Below are 20,382 nucleotides of genomic sequence, written 5' to 3' on the forward strand. Positions count from 1 at the left end.
AACAAAACTGCTGTGCCATATGTCATTTTGGTTAATCTTTCCCCTCTCACTAAAATGTGATGGAGATGCTACAGGGCTATGTTTTTGTTTTTTTTCATAATGAGCAAAGTTCCATCCATGAAAAAAAGACAACACGTTGTTTCTCAGAGTATGTGGAATTCTTTATATCCATGTGAGAATTAGTGTAAAGTGTAACAATTTTGACCAAAGAGAATAATTTGAATGTCAGCCATTCCATTTTTTAAAGTCAATTTATGATGTTACTGCTCATAATGTCTTGAGTTGTGACATCTCTGTTTATAACTGCGTGACTTGTACATTGTACTGTGGAACTCACTCTTTGTGTAGTCAAATCATTCCTTGCATTTAGCCACAGGCCATGGCAACATTCACTCTGCAGGCAAAAATTAGTAACAGTGAAATTTTGTTCACTGATTGTTTCAAATAATTAAGAGTGGGGAAAACTGATTTCATTTTCTGCTATGGGCAAAGCACTTTGCACAAATTTGGCAGCAATTGGTTAGCAATTATTGCTACCAGAGGGCTCTTTGGAGGGGCAGCAGTGGAGAATGGGGTAAATTTGCACATTTTCAAAATGACCTCCTGTTAGAACAGATGGAACTCCATGTTAAAGCAGACCCTTTGCATGTAGAAATTCCCAGGGAAAGTCTCTAGAATCTTCAGCTGAACAATTTCATGACTGGGAAAAAGAAACATGGCCAAAAAGAGCTGCTATCATCAGGCTAGATGGACTTTGGGATGATGCAGTATCAGACAACACTTCCCGTATCCCAACCAAACATCACAGCAATTCCTCAGGCCTACCCATACCCTTCTCTCTTTTCCTTTATTTTGCCTATTTCCACTCTTTTCTCTCTGACTGTGATCCATGAGCTCAAGTAGAGGAGGGAAAGTTGGTGGGATGAGGAAGAGGGAGATGGTAGCTGGATTTCAGAAAGAGAAGGAATGAGAATTAGGCTTTCTCTCTTGCTCATTTGTGAATATCTCCCTTTGGCTTGCAAATAGGGGCCACACCTCATTTAGCTCATGGGCCACTATTTTTCCAATCCCTGATCTAGATTTTAAATTTTTCCTTCTTAGCAGCAAAAAGAACTGTGCATAACTACATCCTTGGATAAGGGCATCTTGTCTGAACGCACCTGAAAACCACTATAACATCCGAATTCAAAATAATTTCAGAAAACTAAAGTTTTAAAGGCCTTGCTTGGCTGCTGCCTCCCCCAGGCATTTTTAATATGCAGTAGATCTCATATTTGGGCATTAGGATTGTCCTAGAAGTGTGCTCATTGTGCACAAGTGCACTTTGAGACCTATGGTTCAGAACAGCTACGACAGCCTGGCCTCAGTCAGCAGTGGCTGCATTCAGCCACTCCTAATTTTCTGAAGCCCCCACCTCACCTGGGAGTTATGCCAGGTGCCAGTCAGCTGAATGAAAGCCTTCAAACAGTGCTGCCTTTTGCCTGGTCAGCGCTCCCTGCACTCTTCCTCTGTGGCGCAATGAGAGGAGGCCTCTAAGGCAACTTCTCCTTCTGCTACAAAGGTGGTGCTGAATGAGAAGCAGCTTTTATGTACTGCAAAGCACCACCTGAGGCATCACTTCTGAGCCTGTGAACAGCCTGTGCAAAATAAGGGCACAGGGTGCAATCCTATCCACACTTTCCTGAAAGTTAGATCCATTGACTATAATGGGACTTACGTCTCAGTAGACAGGCATAGGATTGGGCTCACATTCACTTGGCATGGATTATGGTTCAGAAATAGCATAGCACTTTGCAGCAAGTGAGGCACCACTCCTGCTTCAAACAACAGAGCGACCAGGATGCCTTGATGTTTTTGCAGAGGCCTTTGAAATCAGACCTGTAACTAGGAGAAACAATGGTGCCCACAAAGCATCCATACTGCTGGTCCCTTGCTATGGGGAGAGTCCAGAAGAGACTGCCTTTGTGCTACTTGCCTCCTGGGGGAGAACATGGAAATGATGTCATGTGCTGGGGCAGGGTGTTACACTTCTGTCTGAGATATCCTTCCATTGCACGATCAGGAACGGGAAGCACTGAAAGGAAACCCTAAAGCAGGGGTGCCCAAACCCCGGCCCTGGGGCCACTTGTGGCCCTCGAGGCCTCTCAATGCGGCCCTCAGGGAGCTTCCAGTCTCCAATGAGCCTCTGGCCCTCCAGTGATTTGTTGGAGCCCACACTAGCCCGATGCAACTGCTGTTAGCGTGAGGGCAACTGTTTGACCTCTCGTGTGAGCTGTGGGATGAGGGCTCCCTCCAATGCTTGTGTTTTCACATCTGTGATGCAGTAGCAGCAGAAAAGGAAAGGCCAGTCTTGCTTTGTGCAAGGCCTTTTATAGGCCTTGAGCAATTGCAAGACCTTCATTCATTCATATAAGTTCATCTTTAATATATTCATTTATGTAAACGTATGTAAATTTATTCAAATTTGAAATATAAATTAATTCCTTTTCTTCCCCGGCCCCCAACACAGAGAGATGATGTGGCCCTCCTGCCAAAAACTTTGGACACCCCTGCCCTAAAGCATTAATGGCAGTTGAAGAGGGGTGTTGAGAGGGAAGCCTGAGAGAGCATTTCAAAATTCAGGCATTGTTACAGATAACTAGCATTGCTCCAGGAGGGAAATTGAGAGTGGAGATCTCATCCTTCAATCTGTGGTTTTCTGGTGCTGCATGTAAGCCATTATTTCTGGCAGGTCCCATGTGAATGTCCCTCCCACCTATCCTGGGGGACTAAAAGCTGTCATTCCATCCAGCAATGCACTCTGCCCACACAACCAAGATCTATTCATCAGTCCCCAGTGCCATCTCTAGGTTGTCACTGCCAACCACTTTCATTTGGAGATGGCTTCCTGGCTAATGTGGGAGAGCTACAAGAAAAAGCCAATAACATTTCTTTAACATTTCTTCCTTGCATCTTCTCCCCTCCCATCTCTTAGCGATTCATGTGACCCACCTCAGAAGATTATGATCAAACCGTTTGTCTCAAGGCTGCTCTCCCTCTCTCTCTGTCTCTCTCATGCAGATTTCTAGCAACAATTGATATGGCTTTTGATTTAGGCAGGGGGTGCAAAGACAGCAATATTATGGGGAGAGAAATCTTCAATCATTTTAACCAGAAAACAGACTAACCATTGGGACAGGCTGACTAACTACTCCCTATTACTGACAACCTATTCATAAAGGCAAATCAATACTTTTTCCAAAGTGCTTGTTCAAGTAGCAGATTACGGTTGGTAGGGGTTTATTTTCCTGCTTCTATCTCAGTGCACCATTTAAAAAAAATTGGCAGGGCGCATGCATTGTCATTTTTGATTTTTCACTTTTCAGATCTGAAAAGGGTGAAGGCTGACACCGGCTGCCCACCGCCTTGTCTTTCCACGTGCATACTTCACAACTTTTGTACATGCAATGAAGGAGAAACATCTGCAGTCACGACACAGCATGACAATCTGCATGCGGTTTCTTACACAGCAGCAGCGCTGTCTGTGTAATGTTGGTAATGCAAAAGTGTTCCCCGTGCTCTTCAGTGTGTCTGTGCTTGCTCCATGTGTCCACCTTTGTCCCACTGCATGAGTGCCCCTGCTTTCTCACCACTTGGCACTGCAGCAGGGCCCCAGCTGCAGTGGCTCAGTGCTCTCGCTGCAGCCTTTTGTAACTCAATTTGCTGGTGGTGCAGCTGCGACAGCTTCACTGCATGCAGTACACACGGAGCCTATTGAGAAGCAGCCAGTGGCGGTGAGGCTTCTTTATAACCTTTATCTTTCTTAAACAGAAGAAGTGAAATGTGGGGGAGGGGGAAATCTATGCCAGCAGAACACAAAGACTCTGGCTTGAAACCCAATGAAGAAGAAACAAAACAATCAGGAGCTTTGAGTGACAGGGCAGTTATGCCAGCAAATCAATTAAGAAGGAAGGAATTGGTTTGGGGACACATTGGACTGGTTCTCCAGAGTTAACTCCTGACTGTGCCACAGATTCCCTGAGTGACTTTTGTTTCTGCCCTCATTCTCATTGTTCTCCATTTGTTGGAATGGTTCCCAGCAGGTTACACTGCTGGGCTCCTGTTACTGTGATAATGGAGGGCACTTGGTAGTGCCCCAGAAGTGCCCATGCAATGTGCTGGGGAACTTTTATATTGCTCTACTGCTTGCTTGTGGTGAGGGCTGGTGTTCGGGCACATATTTTCTTTGTGCATATGTGGCTTCAAGCCATTAACTGTGCCCCACTTCCTTGTTTTCTAAACTGAGCAAACACCAGCCTCTCCTTCTCTCCTGGAAGGCTGCCCTGCCCTTGGAAGTGATGGGCTTTGGCCAACAGCCCCCAGGACAAGGAGGAAAGGGAGCAAAAGAGCTCCCCGTTAAATGGTTGTGATGCTGCCTGCTTGACAGAACAGAGAGAGAGAGAGAGAGAGAGAGAGAGAGAGAGAGAGAGAGAGAGAGGCAAATCAAAAAGCAGGCAGGGGATAGAATCAGGTGCACACTTACCACGTCTACAGTTGCAGTCTTGTATGTGAGTATGTGCCACAACTGTGTGAGAGATATTTTTCTGCCCCTACCCATCTTTGATTGCATAACTTTTCTGCAGTGTACCTGGGAGAAAGAAAAAAACTAGCAGCACAAACATAGGAGGAAAGGTTGCAGGACTGACTGTACTTCTTCAACCAGATAGAATGGCAAGTGCCAACACTGAGAGGGCACATGACAAGAGAATGCATGACTGACAGATTTCTCTCCCTCTTGCCCCATCAGTTTCCTTATGGTGATAAAGGGTGAGATGTGTCCTCCCACACAGGTCCCCATCACAATTTATAATTTTATGCAACCAACTTTTGGGAAGTGCCTCCATGCGCAACCATGAGAAATCTCTCCTAACAACACAAAATGCAGCATGCATCCACTTTCAGAACAAACTGGTCCTGCAGCTCCCTCAAACAGAGTGAATAGTGTACTTTCTAACACCATGATTGCAGCTTTCTGCAGTGCAGATAAATTGGATTGGCTGTGTATTGGTGCTTGACCAATGTGCAACAGACACACCAAGGAGACATCAGCTAAGAAGCAGTGCAGCTACATGAGTCTGATCTTGAGCCCTGCCAGAATAGGAGTCCACTCAGAAATCATCTACAAACTGTATTGAATGCTTTGGGAGTAGAATGGGAAATAAGTGTAACAAAGATATCAGTAGCAAAGAATCCTATGGCACTTTAAAGACCAACACATTTATTTCTGCAAAACTACAGTCTATGAAAACAGAGTGAGGGCCTGATCCTGAACCCTCAGTGCCAGCCCTCTGCTAGCACTGAGTGTTGCAAACATGCCATAAAGCACACTTGTGACACTCAGTGCTGGGTTAGTGCTGGCGCCAGCTTAGCATCAGTGTGTGCTGAGCCAGTGCCAGCTGGAGGCCAGCCACATGCTGCCCAGAGCAAGAGATGAGCTCCAGACAGCAGAGAGGTTAGTTGTGGCGGGGGAGGCGTTCTAGGATGGGGGAAGGCAGGGTGGAGGTGGGAGCAGGGCGAGACTAGGCGGGATCGGCAGAGCCAGATTCAGAACCCCACGTTGGGCCTCCCAGCCCAACATGGAGCCTCTCAACCCCATGAATGTCATAAGAACATAAGAACAGCCCCACTGGATCTCTCTCCTGATCTGTCACAGGCAGCTCAGAACCCATCAGCCTATATGTGAAGTTTTGATTTTTTGCCCCAATGTGCATGACTTTACACTTACTGACATTGAAGCGCATCTGTCATTTTGCTGCCCATTCTGCCAGTCTGGAGAGATCCTTCTGGAACTCCTCACAATCACTTCTGGTCTTCACCACTCGGAAAAGTTTGGTGTCGTCCGCAGACTTAGCCACCTCACTGCTCACCCCTGTCTCCAGGTCATTTATGAAGAGGTTGAAAAGCACCGGTCCCAGGACAGACCCTTGGGGCACAACGCTTTTCACTTCTCTCCATTGTGAAAATTGCCCATTGACACTCACTCTCTGTTTCCTGGTCTTCAACCAGTTCTCAATCCATGAGAGGACCTGTCCTCTAATTCCCTGACTGTGGAGATTTTTCAGTAGCCTTTGGTGAGGGACCGTGTCAAATGCCCTCTGAAAGTCCAGATATATAATGTCTATGGGTTCTCCCGCATCCACATGCCTGTTGACCTTTTCAAAGAATTCTATAAGGTTTGTGAGGAAAGACTTACCCTTACAGAAGCCATGCTGATTCTCCCTCAGCAAGGCCTGTTCATCTATGTGTTTTGAGATGTCACCTAACCCCAAGGAGATGGTGGCAGCTATCTGAAGCCCATAGGATGCAGCTGTAGTCATTTTGGCACCACTACTCCCCTGGGTGCCAGGCAATTCAGGATTGGGCTGCTGGTCTCCATCTCAAGGAAGAGGAGGCATGTGGTAGCAGAGGAGACTCCCTACTGAAAAGGACAGCGGCAGTAGTGTGCAGACAAGGTATGTCACCTCAGGAAATGTATCAGGGACATGATGGAGAAGTTGGTGAGGCTCCTCAAATCTGGAGACCACTACCTCTTCCTGCTGTTCTGTGTAGGAACAAATGATACTGCCAGAAGTAACCTCAGAAGGATCTCAAGATACTATGAAGCCTTGGGAAGTAAAGACATTGAGGCTACAAGTGGTGTTTTCATATCCTCTTCCTGTTGGTGGTAAAGACACAGCATGAGAGAGCAGGATCCTGGCATTGAACAGCTGGCTACAAGGATGGTGTAGCTGGAAACAGTGTGGCATTTGGGACCACAGCTGATGCTGTGAAAGACTCCTGGCAAGAGATGTGCTGTAAGGGAAAGGGAGACAAAAAGCAGAGAACCAATATAATGACAGGTTCTGGAGACAAGAAGTTTAGAGACGAAGGAAGAAGCAGGATTGCTGAGGGGGTGATCAGAAGAAACTGCAGCAGGAAAGTTTTTAGGAGGTGACGTCTGTGGTCTGTCCCTGACATCTATATATTACTGCACCGAGTATGGGAAACAAACAGGATGAACTTCAAATCCTGATACAGGAAGGCAACCAGGATAGGATACGCATCACTGAAACTTGGTAGGATGAGCAGGGCCAGCCTTAGAAGCTGCAGGGCCCAATTCAAAACATTTTTGCAGGGTCTTGGGGGAAGGGCAGTCCCCCCTGTATGGCCCACGCACTCCACAGCCCCTCTCCTCACAAGGATAAGCAGTGGCCTGGGGCCAATGGTGACTGGTGTAAAGTGCAGCGCCCAGAAGTAGGTGGCAGTGATGTGATGATGACGCTGCCAACTGTTTTGGGGGTGGGGACAATTTTCGGTCAATTGGAAGCAGGATTGGGTGGGAGAACCTTCTGGTGGCAAAGCTCTGCTCACCGCACCGGCCTTGCAACATCTCAGTATGGAGGATTCCATGCTCAAGCATCCGTTGAAGAGTGAGGTGCCAGCGGCAGGTGACTTATTCACCGCCCTAGCATGGGGCCTCCTCAGGCGTGGGGCCCGATTGGGCCCGATTGCCCTAAAGCCGGCCCTGGTGAGGAGACCCTTGAGTGGAATGTTGGACCAGAAGCACATAGCTTGTCCAAAAGGAACAAAACCAACAAAAGGGAGGGGGGAGTTGCATTGTATGTGAAGAATATATATACCTGCACAGAAATCCAAGAATCTGAGCATGGAAGCCCATAGCAAGTGTCTGGCTAAGAATAAAAAAAAAAAATAAAGGAATCATATCTTTGTTGGAGTCTAATACAGACTACCTGGCCAAGCAGAAGTCATTGACAATGCTCTCCCAAAACAGATTAGCAAGCTTTCCCAAGAGGCAAGCCAAAGCGTCATGAGGAATGTCAGCTATTCTGACATGAAGTCTAACTCGGCTAACTTCAATACATTCCAATACATTCTTGACTTACTATCAACTATCATTCAGAAGGTGGAGGGGGGGGGTCTACTATCCTGAATTTAATCCCTATCAAAATGAAGACTTGGTCGAGGAAGTGAAAGTTACACGGATTTCGGTTGAAAGCAATGATGTTATCTTGGAATTCTTGATATCAAGAGGCAGGAAAGTTAAGCGTAGTTGGATTGGCAGCATAACTAGAGGGGTGAAAAGCACTACGTTTTGCAGGGAGCCTCACTGCGGCCTGCAAGTGGCCCCTCCCCTTTGGAGCCATTTCAGGCAAATGCCTTTTTTGCCTCCACCCCAAAGCCTCCGAAGGGGAGGGGGAGGGGCCCCTTGCATGCTGTGGTGAGGCTCCCTGCAAAACGTAGTGCTTTGCACCCCCTCTAGCTACACTACTGAGTTGTATGTGTAATCTTGGATTCAGGAAAGCTGATTTTAATGGACTGAGAGAACTATACATCTTATCCCATAGCTAGAACTGTTACGAGAGAAAACAGTATATAAGTACAAACCACATCTGCGGGGATGATGTCAGGAAGGCTGAAGCACAAAATGATCTGAGGCTGGCAAGGAATGCCAAAAACCACAAAATGGGATTTTTGGGTTATGTCTGAAAAGGTCAAGGTCAAACAAAGAGCAAGGAAGTGGTAGGCTTATTGTGTGGAGAAGATAGGCAAGTACTAACAGAAAGAAGGCTGAGCAGTTTAATTCTTATTTTGCATCTGTCTTTTCCCACAAGAGGCAAGTGGCCCAACCTACCATCTGTACTCATGAAGAACTGGAGGCATTACAGCTCAGGATAGGTAAAGAGATAGTAAGGGAATATCTCACTGCTTTAATTGAATTTAAGTCCTCATACAAGCTGTATTCTAGATACTGAAGGAACTTGCAGTTGTGATATTGGAGCCTCTGCCTATAATCTTTGAGAACTCCTGGAGAATGGATGAGTGAGGACTAGAGATGTGAAAATGTTGCTCCATTCTTTAAAAGGCAGAAAAAGTAAGATCTGAGAACTACAAGACCGTCAGCCTGACATCAATACCTGGAAGGATCCTGGAACAGATTATTAAGTGGAATGTCTGTGAGCGTTTAAAAAATAATGAGGTGATTTCTAGGAGCCAGCATGGGTTTGTCAAGAATAAGTTATGCCAGACAATCTCATCTCCTTCTCTGATAGATGGATTTATCTGGTAGACCATGGGAATGCTGAGGACAGGGTGTACCTAGAATGCAGTAAAGCGTTTTTCAAAGCCTCCCATGGATAAAACGTAAGCTAGATGGTTTTACTCTTTGGGTGAATTCAAAGCTGGCTGAATAACTGTTCCTGACAAATGCTATTAAATGGCTCCACATCAACCCAAGGAGTTGAGAACCTCTGCTCTAGGCTGATGTGGAACCATTTAATAGGTAAAAGTGTGTGGAGGAGGGGCTAAGGCAGTGACACAATCCCCAGGATCGAGCCACTGCCGGGGATGTGAGGATTTTTTTTTACTTGCCTGCAACCAGTCCTCTGGAGTCCTGGGGGGTCCAGGGAGTCCTCTGCAGGGTTCCCTGCGCCTCCAAACATGTAAAAATAGCAAAAACAGGCACTTTCGGTTTTTGTTGTGACACTTTGTAGTATTAATGCCTGGCATCACTGACAATGTGAACAATGAAAATCAAATGTGCTAATTAGGACTGTGAGGACTTTCTGGGACAAGGAACACATTTTTACCATAAACAATATCTCTAAAAAAGTGTATAGGGGAGAAAGATACCGCACAACACCGAGTGTGTCTTTGACTAGAAGAGCATTCTGCTAGCACCTTATGTTTTGAGGAGTGTTGGACGATGTGAAGGGATTCCTATCTTCCCTCTGGTTCAACCTCAGCTTCCTTCCAGATCCTGTGCCAGACCTTTGAGGTTTCAAGCGCCAGTCTGCAATTTTGCTAACCAGCATTTCCTCTGGGCACCAAGGGTGTTGTTGGCCATGATGAAAAATTATGTCAGATCAAGATGATCTCTGCCCTCTTCTCATCTCAGATAAACTGCCATCGACAAATCCCTTAAGAATTGGCTTCCAGCCAATCCTGCTGCAATTCTCAGCCCAAATTTACTGTCGCTTCCTCCTCCTCCTCATGGCTGGCTGACTGCAGACCATACCACACACTCTGCCCTTCTTATTCTGTTCCCTGGGCAATCTAACATCTTTGACTTTTCACCCTAGGCTGACCCAGATATGTAAATATTGTTAAATATACATGGTCTGCCTCCTAAACTAGATTGTAGCTGCTTTTGTTTTGGTTTACCTCTTCCAAGCTCTGTGCAGCTCACATATTTGCAGTGTGGCATTTTTAAAAACAGGACAGCATCTTCTCCTGAGGAAATACACTTTTTGCCAAATCTTCGAAAAGCCACCCCCCCCCCAGCACAATAGGCAGCTTAGTTTGGCAATATGCCAAAGAACAGCTTGTCACTGTCATGATGAAGGTCTTGTTGGCCGGGAAGGGTATTGTTGGCACACACACACAAGTCTACCAATACAGTGGGCCTTCAGTATCCATGAGGGATCTTTTCCAGGACTAACCCCCCCCCCCACAGATACCAATTTCCATGGATAAACAAATCCTCGGGGAGGGGGGTGCCTGCCAGCAAACTGGAAGTGCTTCTCAAGCCTTCTCAAGCATGGGGAGGCTGTGTGAAGCCTTCACATGACTCAGAAGACCTCCCAGATGTGACTGAAAGGCACTTTGTCACATCTGGGGATCCTGTGAAGCCCTCCAGCCATAGGGTCAGATCCGTGTTGAGTCAAATCCACTTATACTGAGCCCTCTGATAAGAAGGACCCCCTGTACATGGGTACATGCACATACACGCAGAAAGAGAGAGAGAGAGAGAGAGAGAGAGAGAGAGAGAGAGAGAGAGAGAGTGTCTCGGGTTTGGGTCTGCCCAACCCAGAATTAAACTCAACTGGGGAATTTATAATGCAAAAGGTCAAAATGCAGTGTATATATCTGGGGATCATTGACTCAAGGAGCAGAGCAAACAACCCCAGCGTGCTTCTAATTAGGCTAGCAGTAAGCAGTAGCAGCAAGCATGAGTTTTCCAAAATGCAGACTTTATTGAGGAATATAAGAGAACGTGCAAAAGGTATGTTTGCATACAAGGCCAGTTACACAAAGGTTTATGTGGTTGTGAATAAAAAATGCTTGTAAATGGCTCCATTACAACAGGCACAGGTTAGTGAAGGAGGGACAGAATGAGAGTTGGGGAGTTCAGTTGACAGCAGGACTGAGTTTCCCCGCCAGAGACGACCCTATGGGAGAGTAGGAGGTTTAAAATAAGCACAGGGAAATGGAGGAGGTCAGAAAGGATGGGAAATTGTTATATATATATATATATATATATATATATATATATATAAACAATTCCCATCCTTTCTGACCTCCTCCTTTTCCCTGTGCTTATTTTAAACCTCCTACTCTCCCATAGGGTCGTCTCATATATATATGAGAGAGACTACCTATCCTTAATCCATACCTTAAAGAAGGTAAGGCCAGACTGCATGGCTTCAGATCCTGGGGAAAAAGTAAAAACACAACCAGAAAGATGACAGTTGGTGGGCAAGGAAACTAGTTTCTCTGGAGAAGAGGGTGCCTATTAAGGCAAGAGGTTTCCTGAGCAGGAAAGACCTTACAAAAACAGAGTGGAAGTCCTTGTGGAAGAACTACCAAAACAGACAATGTGGAGACCTTCATGGGAGAAATGCCAAAATACAGCTCCCCTAACAGGATAGTTATAGAACTTCAGACAAAGAAAACAAAGACATTCCTGGATGAAGAAAGATATCTGGAAGAACACCAGTGTTCTAGGATGTGTGGCCAGGAGTTACCTGGACTTGATTGTGTCCTTCCTGGAGAGTTCAAAGGCTCAGTTACACCCCAGTGAGGTTCCTGAGGGACAAAAGGTATGGTGGGGGTGGGCTTAACCCATACTTTGGTCATTGGTGGGAGAGGCTTCCCACCAAGAAAAGACTGACCATGTGGCCTGGCCACTGTGCAGTTAAGCTTAATTTATTATTGAGGAAGTCAACTTGCAAGCAAAGTTATGCCGAGGAGGACAGCCAGAAGTGGGAAGACCTTACAGGAGGGTGACACACAGGTGCCTCAGAGTGCTGTGGTCTTCTGTTCCAATCAATGGCTCTTATTAGCATGATCCTAATTAGAGGGAGCCATATCTCACCAACTCCAGGGTGAAGTCCTGGCATTGTCTCACATGAATGTCAGCTAAGGAACCAAAATGGAGTTATTGAAGAGTGACTGTATACATTTTGGAAAAAAGGTCATTGCCAACAATCGGCACAAATTTCTAGTGGCTCTTGATCTGCTGGAGCCAGGTGGATGTCTGCCATGTTTCTGTGGCTGCAGGTTGTCTCATTCCCTCCTTTCACGCTCAGACTCTTCCATGACTTTAAACGAAATTGCAACATGTTCTTTAATAAGAAAGCTCTATGAATCAGAGAGTCTTCTACACTGGATGATGGAGGGACTAATATTTCCTTCTCAGAAGGCTGCATGTTTGTCCTGTGGGTCAGTGGGAGAGGTGCACCCATCTATTCGCTGCCTCCCCGACCCACTGATTGAATTGGTGGCTTCACTCTGCCTCATGGGTGGGTTAACCCTGTCTCCAGCTACTGTTACCTACTATCGAACATACAAGATTAGGCATAGTATTTAATGGACTAGTATATTAAGGCATAAATGAGGTACAATGTAATCAGAACTCCCAGTGCAAAACAATCTGGTTTCTGTTGGAATTTTATCGTGGCTGTGCAGCCTCCAATTCTGGCAAGTGGCCAAGAAGATTAAATTCTAGCCAACCTGTAAAGTTGTAGATGATTGGCATGCTAGCTTTTCCTGTGTCATCATTCCCAGGAGGTTTGCAGGCCCTCTTGTAAGAATTCATACTACTTCTTTGTAGTCTGATCTTCCCTATGGCACTTTGACATCTGGAATTAGGTGTTGCACCAGGTTATGATGCTAGTTAAGGTTTCTTTCAAATGCAGCCTGTCACAGGGCCATCGGCATAGAATAGCTTGCAAAGAAAGCTCTGGATTCTCTTCTGGCTTAGGCAACATAATGGGGATACATTCTTAATTTGCTTTCTTTATTGTTGCATATCATGCATAGATTGCAAATAACTTAATTTAACTTTTATTTCAAAGTGCTTCGTTCCTGACATCTGTGCCAGAGTTTTTAAAAAGAGTCCAGATTCCAATTAGGCACAAAAAGAAAGGAAAAGTTTTGAAAAGCACAGAGAATCCATTCCAGCAGTTTCTGTTGTGTCATCTTTGGCTAGATTTCTAGCCAGTCTGGACAAACTGGAAGATGTAAGATGAATCCCTTTCTGAAAACCAAGATTAATTTGGAATAGGAAAAATTAGCTTGGCTGAAGATTAGTCTCACAAGGTGTACAAATGCACATTGTTTGAGAGACTGAGCCACTGCAGAAGAGGGCTCATCGCTTTGTGTACAGACAAACAATTTGTTCTGTGGGATCAAACTAAGGGAAAATCAGTTCTGCTTGTTTGTAGCAAAAACCAGCTGTGTGCAGTGCTGATTGGCTCATCCCTTGAAATCACAAACTCCTTCTATCCCTTTTTATACAGATATTAAAATATTTCAGTGAAAAGCATTCATGAAAACTTTAAATAATGAAGTTTAAAAATCCCGTGGGCCGGACTGGGGGTTTGGGCACCCCTGCTCTAAAGCAGAGGTTCTCAAACATTTTAGCACTAGGACCCACTTTTTAGAATGATAATTTGTCAGGACCCACTAGAAGTAATGTCATTAACCTAGAAGCAATATCATGGCTGGAAGTGACATCATCAATTTACTGTGCAATCCTAACAATGAGTTAGGATAGGGGTGCTTGAACCCTGGCTTGGGGGACATTTGTGGCCCTTGGGGACACCCAATCTGGCCCATAGGAGCCCCCCAGTCTCCAATGAGCCTCTGGCCCTCCAGTGACTTGCTAGAGCCCGTGCTGGCCCGACACAACTGCTCTCAGAGTGAGGGAGACTATTCAACCTCTTGTGTGAGCTGTGGGGTGAGGGCTTCCTCCACTGCTTGCTGTTTCACATCTGTGATGCAGCAGCGGCAGTGATGGAAAGGCTGACCTTGCTTTCTGCAAGGCCTTTTAAAGGCCTTGAACTATTGCAAGATCTTCATATAAGTTCCATCTCTAATATATTCCTTTATGTAAATTTATTCAAATTTGAAATGTAAATTTTTTCCCTGGCCCCTGACACAATGTCAGAGAGATGATGTGGCCCTCCAGCCAAAAAGTTTAGACACCCCTGAGTTAGGACATTTGCTGTAAAGCACGTTTGTGCCTCCTCAGGAGCAAGCTGCGCCAGTGCACGGAGTTGTGTTGGCACACATACTGAATCCTGCCTCCGTGGCAGCTTGTGGGGCAAATCTTGCATTGGCCAAGCTTGACCAATGCAAAATTCTGGGGTTGGAGGGGAGGAGGCATTCTGGGGCAGGGGGCAGGCAGAGAGCGGTCCTGGGGGGTGAGGAGTGGGAGGCAGGGCTGGGATCTGGCTGTTATGCTGGATTCCAACCCTCATTCCCGAGCAGCGCGGAGCTGCTCTAAGCTGCTGTGCTCTCCTAGGACTAGTACCATCTCCTGAGGTGACACAAGTACAAGGAGATGCATAGGGGCTGCAGTGGTTTACCTGGGGGTAAGAGGAAGAGTTTCCCCTCACCTTCGGCTGTACCACTTTGCAGGTCTATCTCGCACTGGATACAGCGCAAGCCTCCTGACTTGCCTGTTCCAGCGCAAGTTAGGATTGCGCCCTTAGGCTTTAAACCTAAGCTGTGATCAGCCAGAGGTCCCATTACACAGTGCACTTGTGCTATTATTTTGCATAGCTTGGAATTTAAACATTCCAGCTCAGAGGTCAAAGCAGAGCACAGGCTTGGATCCTTCTCCAACTACACAGCCCTTCCCCCTTTCCAGCGTACCATCTTCCCACCTATTCAGGGCAAAGCACCAGGCCTCTCTCTCACTGGGAGCCTGTCCTGCCCAGCAGCTCTGTACCCTGTATTTTCAACTCTGTATATGCAACCCACCTGAAATGGCTTGTGACCCACCTAGTTGGTCCCAACCCACAGTTTGAGAAACACTTCTCTAAAGCACTATGTGTTACTAGTAAAAGTGCAGGAAATTATCTTTGTAAGAACACAGTGGTATCACCTTGACAAAAATGATGGCAACTCTGAGGTATATTTCTTTTTTCCCTGTGGATGCTCTTCCACCTACCCCTTTCTCCACATTCTCAGCTCATTTAGCCCACCTTGACTTAGCCATGGGCCAAGCTTTTCATGTTGGCCCTGCCACACTAGATGTTTCTAAGACAGTCATCATATTGCTGAAAAAGCCCTTGTGATCACAGTTAGGTAGCTGGCTGTTCCTTATCTCCAAGCAGAGCCCTCTTGGGGGCTAATAGACAATCTGGTGTTGATGGGCCCTCTGCAAAACTCCTTTGTGTGCCGCCCAGGAGCTCTCATCCTCCCCACTCCCAGGGCTGTGCCTCCACTGGGTTTTGTTCCCAATCCCTCTTTGATGTCTCCGTTGCAGCTGGACAGCATCCAAGAGTGAGACAAACAAGGCCTCTTGCCTCCCTATCACACTCTGGAGGGAGAAGCGCTGACGAGCCTTGGCGAAAGTGGAGGGTGGCAGACTGAATCACAGGCCTGTTTGGGGAGACGGGCATTTTCTTCCTTTCCCAGGCCCTAGAGGTGACCCTGGCCTGTTCCCACTGTTAGACTCTGCCTTCGTCTCTCCAACATCTGCAGGTGGCTCTCCCCCTGCTTCACCCATATTACGCGAGTGAAATTCTGTTGGTGTTGCCGGACTAAATTGCCCCAAGTGGTGGTGATGTCTGAAATAAGAAACTCACTCTGTATGAGATCCTGTGAGGTTATTGGTATGGACATGGGAGGCAGAGAAGGCAGCTGGACTTAGGCAACTGACACCTTTTTCTGGTAAAGGCTCTATGCCTTTAATAGTTGCAGAAGACATTCAACAGGTGCAGCATTTTCTTATAAACACAGGCAAATACTAGGGAACTCTACCTGTTGAATGTCTGCATTCAAGCAGCTGTCAAAGTCACAGAGCCTCTGTAAAGAAAATAAAGAAGGTAGCAGGCAGCTGTGTAATCTGGCCATGTTTGAGCAATCAGTGCCCCGTTAGAAGGAAGCAGGGACCTGCCCCTGCATAACTGCTGTTTCTCCAAGGACTGCAAACCATTTCCCCAGCTTCCAGTTCCCTGCTCTTGCTCTTGTACAAGAGAATCTAAGAGTTACCAGCCCTACAGGTTTGCTTTTAACAGCAGTGTAATGTGCACACATTAGCAGTTGATAATCTCTACCCATCACCTGATCAGTTCTGGGCATTAGGTAGGGATATTTTTGTGGTCAGTTGGTACCAATCTATAAGGTGCAATATATTAACTGGACATGTGACATAGGTCAGTGTGGACTTGTGGGGCTCAGAAGTCTAGACAATATTCTATTTGGGACAGGCCAGTTTTGGACTCTGGGTCTCTCTCATCATCATACCTGGGTTCAGGACCGAATTTACCTCTAGATCAGTTAGGCTCTGGTCCAGTTCAGTTTTTCTGCTCAACACTACCCGTACATCTTCTTAAAGCCTGAATAACTTGGCCTGCTTGCTTGAGCCATGCAAGCCAAGTGTGTTTGGATAAATTCTTATCCAAATTGTTATCCAAATTCTTATCCAAGTTCTTATTGGATCTTGGATCCAATAAGCATCTTATTGGATGCCAAATTCTTATCCAAATTCTTATCCAAATAAAAGTGTGTTTGGATAAATTCCGTGTTCAGGTGTGTTTCAATAAATTCTTGACTCTATCAGTACCTCTAGTAGGGACCACTTTGTTCATCCCTGCCCCTTGTTGATTATGCCACCTTTCTGTCACCTGCTAGGGAGGATCTTATTCCTCTTTCTCCAAGCAGACTAGTACAGGTGCAACCTATTTATCCACGGATTTTTTATCTGCAGATTTGTCTCAAAGCAAATCGGGTGGGGGGGAATCAAAGTGGAACACACCTTTGCCTCCTTTGCCCTATCTTGGCAGCGCAAAACACTGCAAAAAGGCTCCAACTGGCACAGGCTGGGAAATAGCCCTGGAGCCATGGAAGAGGTTCCATGGAAGGAACAGTAAGACTCCTGGAGCCCCTGAGGCAGCAAAGAGGCTGATGAAGGGAAGGGGGGGGCCTGCCCCGAAAGCCTCTGTAGCCAGAACACGCGCAGCAAGGTGGAGCGCTTGCTTGCTTGCTTGCTTGCTTGCTCTCTCTCTCTCTCTCTCTCTCTCTCTCACACACACACACACACACACACACACACACACAGGGGCAGGTGCAGTAGTAACAGAGGGGATTGCTTTAAAAAACTCAGGGAGTGTTTGCTGAATTCCCCCCCCCCTTCAGACTTACATGGTCCAGGCTCTCCGTGCTCCAGTCCACACAAACAAAACAGCCCAGCAAGCAAGTCTTCCCAGCAAGCCAAAGCAGGAGATTTAGGCTACAATCCGATCCACACTTTCCTGGGAGTAAGCCCCATTGACTAGAATGGGACTTACTTCTGAGTAGGCAGGCATAGGACTGGACTCTTAAAAGCTCAGCATCCCACCTGTGAAAGAAGTGGGACAGCTGGCAATGGGAGGGCTGAGTACGGAGTGGAGGGGGGAGGGGATTGAGAACCTCTGCCTTAGTTTCCCCTCAGCCCCAAGTGTCAGGCTGCAGTGTATTTGCGTAACTCTATGCACTTTAGCACAACACGTTTTTCTTAATCGCAGCAGGTCACGGAATGGAACTCATGCACATAAATAGGCTCCACCTGTATCTATAACTTTATGCTCATTATTTGAAACATAACTTGAAAGGAAAAAGCATAGACAGGCTTCACTTACCTGGGAGTGCAACCTGGTGGTTTCTCACTAACATTGAGCCCTGATTTGCTGCAGCTCCACAGAAAAAAAGGGGCCTGCTGTTCCCTGTCACTGGCACCTTAGCTCTGATAAAACTAACTAGTGCTTTTTTCCGCTGTCTGGTGGGCATCCAAGAGAAAGATAAATACATTCGCATGATGCTTTTGAAAAGCAGTCCCGTTATTCCTGCCAACACTCCCCCCCCCCCACATCACAGGCTGGTTCCAATATTCCTGGAATTGGTGAGTGTGTGCCTATACACAGTTTTCACAACATATATGGCCTCCCAACTACAATGCAAAGACTACAAATGGGAAAAAACAGCCTGAATAGAAGGATATCTATTTCAGAGGGTCAGTAAGAGCCACGGTATTGCTGGACTGAGTTACAGCAATGAGAAAATCCATTCATTGCCCTGTCTCTAGCAGTAGGCAGTAAGAGATGGATGTTTGGACATGATTGTAATCCACATTTATTTTGGACAAATAGATCACTAGTGATCATAACCACAGAATCTTGGTGACAGGTCACAGGGCGGAGCTTATCAGGTCAGACCATTTATTTAGTATTGTTGAGTGACACCAGCTTTCCAGGGTTTCATACAGGGAAGGGCCTTTAACTTAGAGACAGCAAAGACTGAATCTGGGAAGAGTGCAAAGCATGCAGTCCATGAAGATCCAGTGCTTCTTTCCAAGACCCCAAACCATTGGGCACCACCACTGTGTCTTGGCATCTCCCCTGATAGTCCTACATTCATTTCCTTGACCTCTTCATGCATGCAATCTGTCTTCCTACCCTGTTTGTTTTGAGGTCTTTAGCTGATATGCTTGGACGTATCAGTGGGCAGTAACAAGGGTCACAATTTTTTTAGGTATCATTAACATTAGCTGTTCAAATGCCACAGGGGGACTAGGCAGCCTAAGGTTAAACTGCTGAATGCTATGATGACTGGAGAGAATATGAATTCTCATGTCAGTGAGAAACTCTGGTTAAAGCATTTCAAGGATGCACCCTGAGGCTCAGAATAACCCTAAAATGTGGGGCTTCAAGAAGTTGGTTATCAACTATGAGATGGATTCCTCCATCTGCTAAAGTAGCATCCTTTTAAACATCGAAGATGACAACTGTTAAAGTCAGAATAATGACCTAGATCAGGGGTGTTCAAACTTTTTGGCAGGAGGGCCACATTGTCTCTCTGACTTTGTGTCGGGGGGGGGGGGGGGTTGGTGGCCAGGGAAAAAAAGAATTAGTTACATTTAAATTTGAATAAATTTACATAAATTTACATAAATGAATATATTAGAGATGGAGCTTGTATGAATGAAAAAGGGTCTTGCAATAGCACAAGGGCTATAAAAGGCCTTGCACAAAGCAAGGCCGGCCTTTCCTTTGCTGCTGTTGCTGCATCACAGACATGAAACAGCAAGCAGTGAAGGGAGCCCTTGTCTCACAGCTCATGCAAGAGGTCAAACAGTTGTCCTCATGCTGAGAGTAGTTGCGTCGGGCCAGCCCGGGCTCTAGCACGTCTCTGGAGGGCCAGAGGCTGATTGCAGACTGGGGGCACCCTGTGGGCCAGATTAGGAGTCCCTGAGGGCTGCAAGTGGCCCCCGGGCCAGGGTTTGGGCACCCCTGACCTAGATTAACCTTTGATCTGTTACCATCTGGCAATAATCTGTTTTGTTTCTTGTAATCATCTCTTATGGAGTCATGGAACATCGCAAAAGCTCAGTAAGGGGCCTGCCCAATGAGAAGAAGTAGTACACAAGTACAGTGGTGCCTCACAAGACGAAATTAATTCGTTCTGTAAGTCGTTTCGTATTGCGAAAATTTCGTCTTGCGAAGCGTGGTTTCCCATAGGAATGCATTGAAATTTAATTAATGCGTTCCTATGGGCAAAAAAAGTCAGAACAAAGTCAAATTTTGTTTACAAAGTGTTTATTAAGTGCTCTTTAAAGGCATACATACTGTACAGAGGATTTCAAAAATTTCAAGCACAAAACTTCATCTTTTTAATTCTAAAAATTCGTCTTGCGAAGCACGGCCATAGAAAAAATTCGTCTTGCGAAGAACGGCATAGAAAAATTCGTCTTGCGAGTCACCAGAAAAAAATCGCAAAAATGCTTTCGTCTTGCGAGTTTTTCGGTGTGCGAGGCATTCGTCTTGCGAGGCACCACTGTATTCTATCCAAAAGGTTCATGGATGGGGAGGCAATAAGTCAGTGCTGTCAAGCAAATGTAGACTTTTATTCTTCTTTAATAATTTGAAGTGGATGACTGTGATTTGAGGACTTTGGGAGGGGTGGGGGAACATGCACATAGGGAGGGATTGTGTTGCCCTCTAGTGGTTGCCTTTAGAGTGGAAAAAGCTAAGATGAGTGAGCACCCTTGCATTGAATAAATGCAAATCTGTTACTCAGTAGACTTGATGTACTTATTCTAAGGACTTTTTAACATGATCAGTTTTTGTATAGTCC

At 46.0% G+C, this 20,382-nt stretch overlaps 1 protein-coding gene and 1 long non-coding RNA gene across 2 annotated transcripts in view; one reads left to right on the forward strand and one right to left on the reverse strand.

Moving 5' to 3' along the window:
- Positions 1–20,382, forward strand: part of TNS1 (tensin 1) — a 365,505-nt gene that overhangs the window by 8,892 nt on the left and 336,231 nt on the right. The gene's annotated exons all lie outside the window — the stretch shown is intronic.
- Positions 237–17,980, reverse strand: LOC136636538 (uncharacterized). Its single transcript, XR_010793529.1, has 3 exons — positions 17,892–17,980; positions 4,523–4,627; positions 237–394 (listed from the first exon to the last, which is right to left on the reverse strand). It is a non-coding gene; the product is annotated as an uncharacterized lncRNA (long non-coding RNA).

Source organism: Tiliqua scincoides, chromosome 1 (genome assembly GCF_035046505.1).
Source record: "Tiliqua scincoides isolate rTilSci1 chromosome 1, rTilSci1.hap2, whole genome shotgun sequence".
NCBI classification, from domain to species: Eukaryota; Metazoa; Chordata; class Lepidosauria; order Squamata; family Scincidae; genus Tiliqua; species Tiliqua scincoides.